Below are 10,147 nucleotides of genomic sequence, written 5' to 3'. Positions count from 1 at the left end.
CCACAGACAGTCAGAGTAAGAGTATTGGTTTGGTTTGATCCACCTTGCTATTCTTCACTAACGACACACGACACACATATATTGGTTCACCTTATATAGTGTTATTGAACTCAGCTTGTGATAAGGCCAGCATTGAGAGAAACTCACCAAAGAATTGCTCCTGAGGTTCGGGCAGGTTTTTGTCCTGTCTGCAGCCTTGGTCTGGTTGGCAAGCCTTGTGGTTTCTTCAGGATTGAACTACAGCTGCTGGTTTGTTCTTGGTGTCTGCCTGCTGAGAGGACTGGACTGCAGCTGCTGATTTATATTTTCTGACAAAGAAGATTGAGCTCAACCCCCAAAACTATGGCTAATTAGGTTCACTTCCCCCATATCCTAATAACTTTTCTCTTCCACTACCTCTGCTGGGTGGTGGACAAAAGGAGAAATTGAACAGTTATTAAAATACGTTTGGAAAAAATTATGGCTACATTAGTCCATGATCATCATGGCAAGGAGCATGTCAGTAGGCAGGCAGGCATGGTGCTAGAGCAGTAGCTAAAAGCTCACATCATTCATAAGTTATAGGGATGTACACACACACACACACGAGAGAGAGAGAGAGAGAGAGAGAGAGAGAGAGACAGAGAGAGAGACAGAGAGAGAGACAGAGAGAGAGACAGAGAGAGACAGAGTGACAGAGTGACAGAGAGTCAGAGAGACAGAGACAGAGGGGAAGAAGAAGAAGAAGAAGAAGAAGAAGAAGAAGAAGAAGAAGAAGAAGAAGAAGAAGAAGAAGAAGAAGAGGAGGAGGAGGAGGAGGAGGAGGAGGAGGAGGAGGAGGAGGAGGAGGAGGAGGAGGAGGAAGAGGAGGAGGAGGAGGAGGAAGAGGAGGAGGAAGAGGAGGAGGAGGAGGAGGAGGAGGAAGAGGAAGAGGAAGAGGAGGAAGAGGAAGAGGAAGAGGAAGAGGAAGAGGAAGAAAGAAGACTGGGCCTGGTGTGAGCTTTTGAAACCTCAAAGCCAACCTTCAATGACACACCTCCTAATCCTTCCCAAACAGTTCTACTAACAGTTTATTCAAATAAATAATTCTATAGGACTCATTCTGGTTCAAACAATCACTTTTGTTTTATTTTATTTTTATTTTTTACGTATGTGTCTATGTGTGTCTGAGTGTACACAGAGGGCAGAAGACCCAGAGCTGGCATTACTGGCACTGTGGCCTGCCTGATGTAGATGCTGGGAAAGGACCTTAAGTCCTCTGTAAGATTAGTTCAGAACCTGGCGCTCTTAACTGCTGAGCCATCTCTCCAGATGCTTTAAATATTTTTCTTAAAGTTATACACATACACATTATTAAGGAGTAAAAACTATTTTTCTTGTCTTTTAAAAGTAATTACTGGAGGTGGGATTCACAACAGGCTTTCTTTCTGTAACCCTGGATATCCTGGCCTCGTTTTATAGATAAAGCTGCTCTCAAACTCAGAGATCCACCTGCTCCTGCCTCTGGAGTGTTGGGATTAAGGTGTGCACCACCACTGCCCACTGCCTGGCAACCTAGAATTTTTGATACTTTTGATACTTTATGCTCTGAAAGTCTAGATAGAGAGCAAGATTTTGCTGTTGTTAATTTTTTTTTTTTTTTTTTTTTTTTTTTTTTTTTTTGTGAGGATACTGTTGCTCTCTTCAGAAACACCAGAAGAGGGCATCGGATCCCATTATAGGTGGTTGTGAGCCACCATGTGGTTTCTGGGAATTGAACTCAGGACCTCTGGAAGACAAGTCAGTGCCCTTAACCGCTGAGCCATCTCTCCAGTCCTTTTTTTAACTTTTACTTTTTGTTGTTGTTTTTTTTTGTTTGTTTGTTTGTTTTCGAGACAGGGTTTCTCTGTGTAGCCTTGGCTGTCCTGGAACTCACTCTGTAGACCAGGCTGTCCTCGAACTCAGAGATCCACCTGTCTCTTCCTCCCAAGTGCTGGGATTAAAGGCAAGCGCCACCATGCCCGGCGTTAACTTTTATCTTAAAAGAAACCACTAAGAGATCATCTTCTGAGGCATCTGCTTGAATAACCTGCTTTATTATTTTACGTTCACACCTTGTAAGTGAGGTGGAAGCCTGCAAGAGCCATGGCCAAGAAACAGGAGCGTTTAGCATGGCTGTCTTCCTACTCCTTTAAATAAGCATCAGTGTGAGGCCTGGCTGCAAAAGCCTCAGTGCTAACTGGCAGGGAAGGTTCTCTCTGGGGAGATGGTTTGGAGCGAGTCCCTGGAGCGCCTGCCATATGCAACACTTCCTTCCCTCGCGCTACCAGGTGACAGCAGGCAGAGAGCTATTCAGAGAGCACTGAGCAGGGGCAGCATCCTCCCAAATGAGGCCGGTCTGCTGGGCTTGGGTGGTTCAACTAAATGGAGCTCATAGGTGGGCAATGGCCATAGAGCACTTTGTCAAGTTGCTCTGGATGTTTGGGCTGTGATTTTTTCCAGGGAAGTTTTGCTCCATGTAGGTATCCGACTGTAAACAGGGGTTACTGTTAGGGCTGAAGGAAGGAGTATGGGGCAGGCAGGACAGCAAGGTTCAGGCGTACAACAAGTAAATGATGGGACTTAGCACCTCTTTATCCCACTGTCATCCTCCATGTGGATATTAGAAAATGGCCTGAGCTCTATCCCATATAGAGTAGGGGATGTCCAGGGCTGCCCCCTGCCCTGGGACTGCTCAGGGCACAGACCTGTCCTCTGGTCTAATCCACTTGTGGCTCTGTAGACCCCAGATCCTGCTTTCATTTCCCTTCATGCCATCTTGGCTCAGTTGGATCTCCCTTCTTCCTTCATGACCCCCAAATATCACTAGCTAGAGGCTTGTTGCATGCAGTGGATGACCAATGACTTCTTGGAGGTTATGATGATCCCCGGGGATGTCATCTCCCTGGATAGCTGGAAAACAATCAAGAAATGATCTTAGACAGTCCAGCCTCAGACTTTTGGCAACTTTGCTGTTGGTGACTTTCTGACTGGTTGACTCTTTCCCAGCCCTCACAAGTACATTGAGACACTCTGCAGGCATATGATGCACATCTCAGAGATGAATTTTGAGGGAGAAGGGCTACAGTTTTTCCTTTATTGTTATTGTTGGTTGGTTTCCCAACAATGAGAATAATCACCAGTGAATTACAATGAAGTATCCAGTTACAGAGGTGGGCATCGAGAGGAGGTGAAGACACAAAGGGTGGAGAAGACGGGATGTGAGAATTCACCAGAGCCAGGTCTACTGTGGGCCTGAGGAGGAGGCTGGGTTCAGTTCAGTGGCTCCCATCTTCTGCTGTTCCAGGGCCTCAAACAGTAGCATAGCCAATCTGAGATCTTTAAAAGTATTCCACCCAGGGCTAAATATCCCTCTCCTGCAGTGGCACAGACTGTGACTTAGCTATTTGGTGAAGGCCAGAGGGACTCCGATAGTCTTTGCCAATGACAACCCCAGCTGGCAGCTGGGACCTTCCTAGCAAGGCTCCCAGAGCAGCTGTCTGAGTCCAGGCGCCTTGAGGCTTCTGGCTCACGTTCTGTCAACTGACTTGTGAACATGAATGTTTTGGGTAGCTATCTGCATGATTTGGAGATGAAACAAGTGCAGAAAAGCTGCAAGGCTCTTGACTACAATGCTTAGCCTGTCGGGATTAGCTCAGGCCTGTTGGATGAAGACACTTCTGTGTGTCTTTATGCCATTTGCAACACCCACAACAGATTTATGTGTTTGAACATGTGGTCCCCAGCTGGCAGCACAGCTGTGTAGCCCTTAAGTAGTAGGGTTTGAGATGGAGGGAGGGAACAGTGTGTGAGAGTGAATGGGGAGTGAGTCGGTCATCAATGGGAGGAGAGGCCCTTGGTCCTGTGAAGGTTCTATGCCCCAGTATAGGGGAATGCCAGGGCCAGGAAGCAGGAGTGGGTAGGTTGGGGAGCAGGAGGAGGGGGGAGGGAATAGGGGGTTTTGGGAGGGGAAACCAGGAAAGGGGATGACATTTGAAATGTAAATAAAGAAAATATCTAATAAAAAAGAAAGGAGGGATGGAGGGAGGGAGAGAGAGAGAGAAGAGAGAGAGAGAGAGAGAGAGAGAGAGAGAGAGAATATATTATTGAATCTTATCTGCTACAACCTCAATGGATCTTTCAGATATTATTATATGAGTTGTAGACAGACACAACAGGATTTTATTCGTTTAAGATACCCAGAACATGTCAAATCCACAGGGATAATAACAGTGGTTTCCAGGACCTGGGGATGAGAGGCAAAGGAGGACAGTACAAGCTTCACTTTGAGATGAGGAGGACATTCTCAAGAGATGTGATGGTGTGTGTGTGTGTGTGTGTGTGTGTGTGTGTGTGTGCGCGCACGCACAAATGTGATTGCTCATAACACTGTCAAATGCACCCTTGGAAATGGTGGATATGGTCATTTTATGTTATATATATATTATTTCAATAAAAATCTCTTGAAAAAGCAAAAAAAGAAAAACCAAAAAAACAAAAAAACAAAACAAAACAAAACAAAAAAAAAACCAACCAACCAACCAAACAAACAAACAAAAACCAAGAACTAGGACCTTACTGGCAGAAGGCTGTAGGTGGTAGTGGGCACTGGAGGTTGGTTGTCCTAGCTTCTTTTCTCTTTGCTGTGACAGGAGACCTCAGAGAGGAAGGACTTATCCAGGCTCTGGGATACAGATCATTACTGTGGAAAGGCATGATGCAGGGAGTGGCTTACTACTGTGGCTGCTGGAGCATAAAGGGGACTTGTTATAGTCGGGAAGCTGGGAGCTCAGGCCAGAGGAAGGTTGGGCCTACCCACAATGACCCATATCTTCTAGGGAGGTTCCACAGTCCTAGCAGTTCCACAGTTTCCCCAAACAATGTTACCAGAGATAAAGGTCTAATGATAAAAGGTATAAAACCCATGAGCTTATGAGGGGCACTTCATATCCAAGCTGAAAAAAAAAGCTACACCTGCTTCTGGTTGAGGCTTCTCTCTCCCTCTCCCTCTCCCTCTCCCTCTCCCTCTCCCTCTCCCTCTCCCTCTCCCTCTCCCTCTCCCTCTCCCTCTCCCTCTCCCTCTCCCTCTCCCTCTCCCTCTCCCTCTCCCTCTCCCTCTCCCTCTCTCCTCTCTTGGTCCATGCTGCCTCTGCCATGGACAGAGTTGTTCACTTTGCTTTTCCTTTAGTGCTGTCCTAAAATCCCTTGGAAGCTGCCAGCCAAAATAATGCCTTTCTCACAGAGATGAGAAAAATCACCAGCACAACTATCCTTAATCACCAGCACAACTATCCTCACTCCAGTGCCTCTCCCAGGCTCTCCCATCCCCCTGGGTTTCTCTCTGCAGTGGGAACAATGATGCTTGCTTCTGGAACAGGGTGAACTCTGAGCTGAGTGGATGGCCATCTCCCCACCCCCACCCCGTGCCCCTATCCCTCAGGCCATCTGTATGACTTTACTGTTGGAATAAAGAATGATTGGTATTTGTTTTTATGAACTCCATCTAGATCCTCAGAATTAAGAAAAATCCTTCAGCAAGAATCTTCCCAAGATTGGAGAGTGAGTGGCCATAAGGTAATATATGACAGTCCCATAGCATGCTGTGAGCTGGGCTAGATGCAAGGACAGAGGTGGGAGGCAGAAATAATTGGTGACACCAGTAGCTTATAGTATAGTTGGGAAGATATGAAAGAAGTAGAAAATAACCATGGACTGACCCACTTTTTATAAGGCAAGTGCTCTAGTCCAGGCTGGCCTTGAACTCCTTTGTAGCTGAGGATAACCTTGAATTCCTGATCCTCCTCAGTACTGGGATTGCAGGTATGCATGCGATATCTGGTTTATACAGTGCTGGGATGAAAGCCAGGAGTTTGTACATGTTAGGCACTCATTCTGCCACACTGAGTGCCATCTTCCTTTCTTCCTTGTCCTCCTTAGCTTGTTCTAGGTTATTTATTTTATTTAATGTGTGTGTGTGTGTGTGTGTGTGTGTGTATGTGTGTGTGTGTGAGAGAGAGAGAGAGAGAGAGAGAGAGAAGTCTATGTGCCATAGTGGATGTATGCATGACAGAAGACAATGTATGAGAGCTGGTTCTCTCTTCCTACCATGTAAGTTCCAGGGATTGAAGTCAGGTCATCAGGCTTGATGGCAAGACTGACTTGATTAGATTTTTTTTCTCAACTTGACATAAGGCAAGGTCATCTCCTTGCCTCCATCAGATTGGCCTGTAGACAGGCCTGTTGGGGCATTTACTTGATTAGTATTGATGTGGCCCTGTAGATGTTCCTCCCTTGGGCAGGTGGTCTTGGGTTGTATAAAAAGGCAAGATGAGGAAGCTATGAGGAGCAAACCAATAAGCAGCACTCTTCTACAATCTCTGCTTCAGTTCCTGCCTTGAGTTACTCACAAACATCCTTTAGTGATGAACTGTGATCTGGGAATTGAGATGAAACAAACTCTTTCCTTCCCCCGGTTGCTTTTGGTCAGTGTTTTATCACATGTGATGGCTGTTCTTGGTTATCAACTTGATTACATCTGGATTAACTAAAACTCAAGTGGCTGGGCACACACCTATGAGAGATTTATTTTCCTTTTCTTTCTTTCCTTTTTAAGCTTTTATTGATTCTTTGTGAGTTTCACATCATGTACCCAGTCCCTCTCATCTCCCCATCCCTTTGTATCTATTTGTTCTTTGACCTTGCAAACTCCCTCCCAAAATCAGATAAAAATAAACAAAATAAAGCAAAGCATAAAAAAAACATCTTGTGGGAGCTGTAGTGTGTCACAGTGTGTCACTGTGTCCCACAGTACACCCTTTGTTTACACTTCTTTACTTGAAGTGTTTATTGCAATGACTGTTGCTCTGCTTTGAGACTTCTGTTATACTATCAATGCTGGGTCCTCACTGGGACTCCTCTAGGATATCCTGTTGCTGTCCCGTGTCAAGGAGATCCTGAAGCTTTGGATCAGCGGGATCCCTTTCACACACTCCAGCAGTTCATAAATGGGTTAGATGTTGGGGTGTGCCAGCTCAAAGCTGAGGACCTGGTGGTAGCTGAGTTGGTCAGCCCACCGGCTCTCCTGCACCCACACCACTAGGGTAAGCTCTCCAGCATTGCTCAGGATAGGCCACTCAAATGATCCAGTGGACAAGGGACACTGCCAGCTCTCCTGCTTTCATAGCTGAGGGAGGGCTGCCTTACCCTGACATTGTTAAGACTTTCCCCAGGGAAGGAATTTTTGCAACACAAAGTCTCTCATTGGCCTGAAGCTCCCCAATTAGGCTAGAGAGCCTCAGGGATCCTCTCTGCAATCCCAGTAGTGGGGGTTACAGCAAACTTGGCATATTTGCATAGGTAACAGAGATTGAATTTAAAAGTTCTTAATTTTACAAGGAAAATTTTTTTTACTCATTAACCTATCTCCCGAGCCCTCCATTCTTAAACTTTCTTTATTGCTAAAGCTGCTGTGAACATTTAAATGTGTAGGTCTACTGGGAAGGTTTCCTTTTCTCCCCAGGAAGCGCTTAGAAGTGGGATGACTGTGGCCAGACCATGCTCACCATGGCTGTTATGAGAAGCTTTTCAACGGATACTCATTAATTGTACAAAGCTCTCCCTTACCCTTACCACCAGGGGGAGCTCTCCAGCATTGTCCCAGCTATCTCACCCAATGCCTCAACCAGCGAGGGGCAGGGCCAACTCTCCTGCTCTCATGCCTTCAGGACTGGGTAACTGGCACCCATACCACTAGGGCCAACTTTGCTGTGCTGCCCAAGTGAGGTGCAGGACATGCTTTTCAGAGTGCTGTGGCCAGTGAAGAGGCTGGGCCAACTCCACTCCCAGGACTCAGGGACCAGCTCTCCTGTCTGCTTTAAGTAATGAGAAGTGAGGGGGTTGGCATCTCCTCCATGACTATGCCACCTCATGGCAGACTAGCTGGCAGGGCCAGCTCTCCCATGCTCACACCATTAGACTAGCACACCAACACCCCTGCCACCATACCCAGCTATTCTGTGCTGCCCAGGTGAGAGCCAGGGCCATCTATCCACAGTGCTACAGCCAGTGAGGGCTGGGGTAAGCTCCGAATAACCCTTGGACATCAATGCAGTCCCAGGTGGCAACTCAGACAAGGGCCATCTGCATGGATTTTGGTGGCAATATGAGCCACGGACATTGACACAGACTCTTGTTGCTGCATGCCCACGGACCCAGACATGACCTTCAGCAGCAACATGGGCTGATGCTTCACCATGGTCTCAAGTGGCAGGGCAGGCTACTCACAGAGGCTACCTTCAAGTCTCCAGTTTCACTTCTCTTCATAAAGCTCAAACTGTTCCCCTTCTCTTTCCCTCCCAAATGTCCACCACATACTTGCGTATGGTAGTGACCTTGCTGCAGGCAGGACACACAGCAGGCAGGCAGGCCTCTTGTTGTCCTTCACCTCAGTGCTAATCTATTTTAGACCTATAAAGGTAGGTGGGTTTTTCTCAATCAAATTACTTAAAGTGAGAAGACCCTCTCTAGTTCTGGATCTTTCCAGGTAGTAATAACCACTTTAAGTCTGGGCTGTACCTTATAGTGGCAGCGTAAACAAAGGACACAGAAGAAAGAAGCGCTTGTTCTTTACCTGTTTGTCCTCACTCTTGCTGGCCAGGGAGGAATGTTCAACATCAAGACTTCAGGAGGAAAAAAAAATCTGCAAATATTCCTCAGGAGTGGCAGTGGTCCCCTGGGTCCTCAGGGGCCAGTCTGATGAAAATTCAACTGAAGCCACATGTTGATGCTGACACCTAAGGTGTGGCTCTGCAGGGCTGGACAGGGCACAAAGCTCTTGTACCAGCTTGCAAGTATCTGAACTAGCAGGAGCCACAAGAGGAGGTTTTGGGCCAGGACAGATACCAGGTAGCCCAACCAGCATGGTTGTGGATGGAACAGGAGAGAGACGGGGACCACAGACCTGCAGTAAGATCATAGGTTCCTTTTCTTCGTTTCTTTTAGGTAGAATTTTAAAGCACAGGTTAAACATTGCAAAACAGACCCGATGGAAACCAAGTTATTTGGGAACAAGTTTGGTGAAGGATGTTGTGGGGAGGTGGCAGAATAAAGTAGGAACAGTGTGAGTCTTGTCTCCCTAACACAGCTATAAATTCCTTGAGGTCTGAGACTGCAGTTGGAACAAAGGGTGAGGGCATTAGCAAGTTTCTTACCAAAAGGGAGCACAGGGACCAGCCGCAGGATGGCGCTTCTCAGATGTGTCGTGAACGACAGCCTTGCTTCTGAGTCTAGAAAACAGAAGCTGTCATGCCCATTGCTGTCACTTGTCCCTGAGCTGTTTGAAAATTTCACCAAAGATGAATACCATTGGCACTTGACGGGCGACAGAGAACTGAGGGGTACGTGGTTCTGTTGGGATCAAGTCTCCTCAGAATCAAGGCCCAGTATGTTCATTTCAGCGATGGAGAGATGGAGATCCAGTTGGAGGGGGTAGTATGTGGCTGTCCCAGCTCAGATAGACCAGTAAGCGTAGGGTCAGGTCTAGCATGCAGGTCTTATGACCCTTCTAGTCCTTGGAGCATGCTGTGGTCACACCTTGGTAAGACTTGATCAGCTCTCTCACAAAATGGCCTGGCCTGAGCTTTCCTCTGGGTAAGAATGGACTTGCCCTGAGTCACTGTGCCTCCTCATCTCCCTACATGCTGCTCCAGGTGTAACTGTCAACTTAGCACAGCCTAGGAAGAGAGTCTTAAGACGGTCTTGCTTGCTTGCTAATTGGTGGCCACTGTAAGCAGCACTGTTCTAGAGACCTTGGACAATGTAAGGGAGGAGCGAGCTAGCAGAGTAATCAAGCGCGTGTGTGCATTTTCTCCTTGCTCCTGATTGTGATGTGGTGTGGCCAGTTGTGACTCAGTACAGAGTATAACTTGGAATTTGTGGTGGTTGGGGTAAGAGTGGTCCCCATAGGCTCATGAATGCTTGGTTATTAGGGAGTGGCAGTAATGGAGAGGGAAGTGTGTCACTGGGGGTGGATTTTGGGGTTTTAAAATCGCAGGTCAGTCCCAGTGCCTCTCTCCCTGCCATGTGAATCTGGATACAGAGCTCTCAGCTACTCTCCAGAGCCATGCTTGCCTGCCTGCTGCCATGCTCACTG

At 47.1% G+C, this 10,147-nt stretch overlaps 1 long non-coding RNA gene across 1 annotated transcript; it reads right to left on the bottom strand.

The window, feature by feature from the left end:
* Positions 1–4,582: 4,582 nt before the first annotated feature.
* Positions 4,583–9,798, bottom strand: Gm33476. Its single transcript, XR_880879.1, has 3 exons — positions 9,359–9,798; positions 9,207–9,281; positions 4,583–4,699 (listed from the first exon to the last, which is right to left on the bottom strand). It is a non-coding gene; the product is annotated as a predicted gene, 33476 (long non-coding RNA).
* Between the last annotated feature and the right edge of the window lie 349 nt (positions 9,799–10,147).

The sequence above is a fragment of the Mus musculus genome, chromosome 5 (assembly GCF_000001635.26).
Source record: "Mus musculus strain C57BL/6J chromosome 5, GRCm38.p6 C57BL/6J".
NCBI classification, from domain to species: Eukaryota; Metazoa; Chordata; class Mammalia; order Rodentia; family Muridae; genus Mus; species Mus musculus.
The sequence above is the reverse complement of the archived record's forward strand: the minus strand, read 5'-3'. Positions and strand labels throughout refer to the sequence as shown.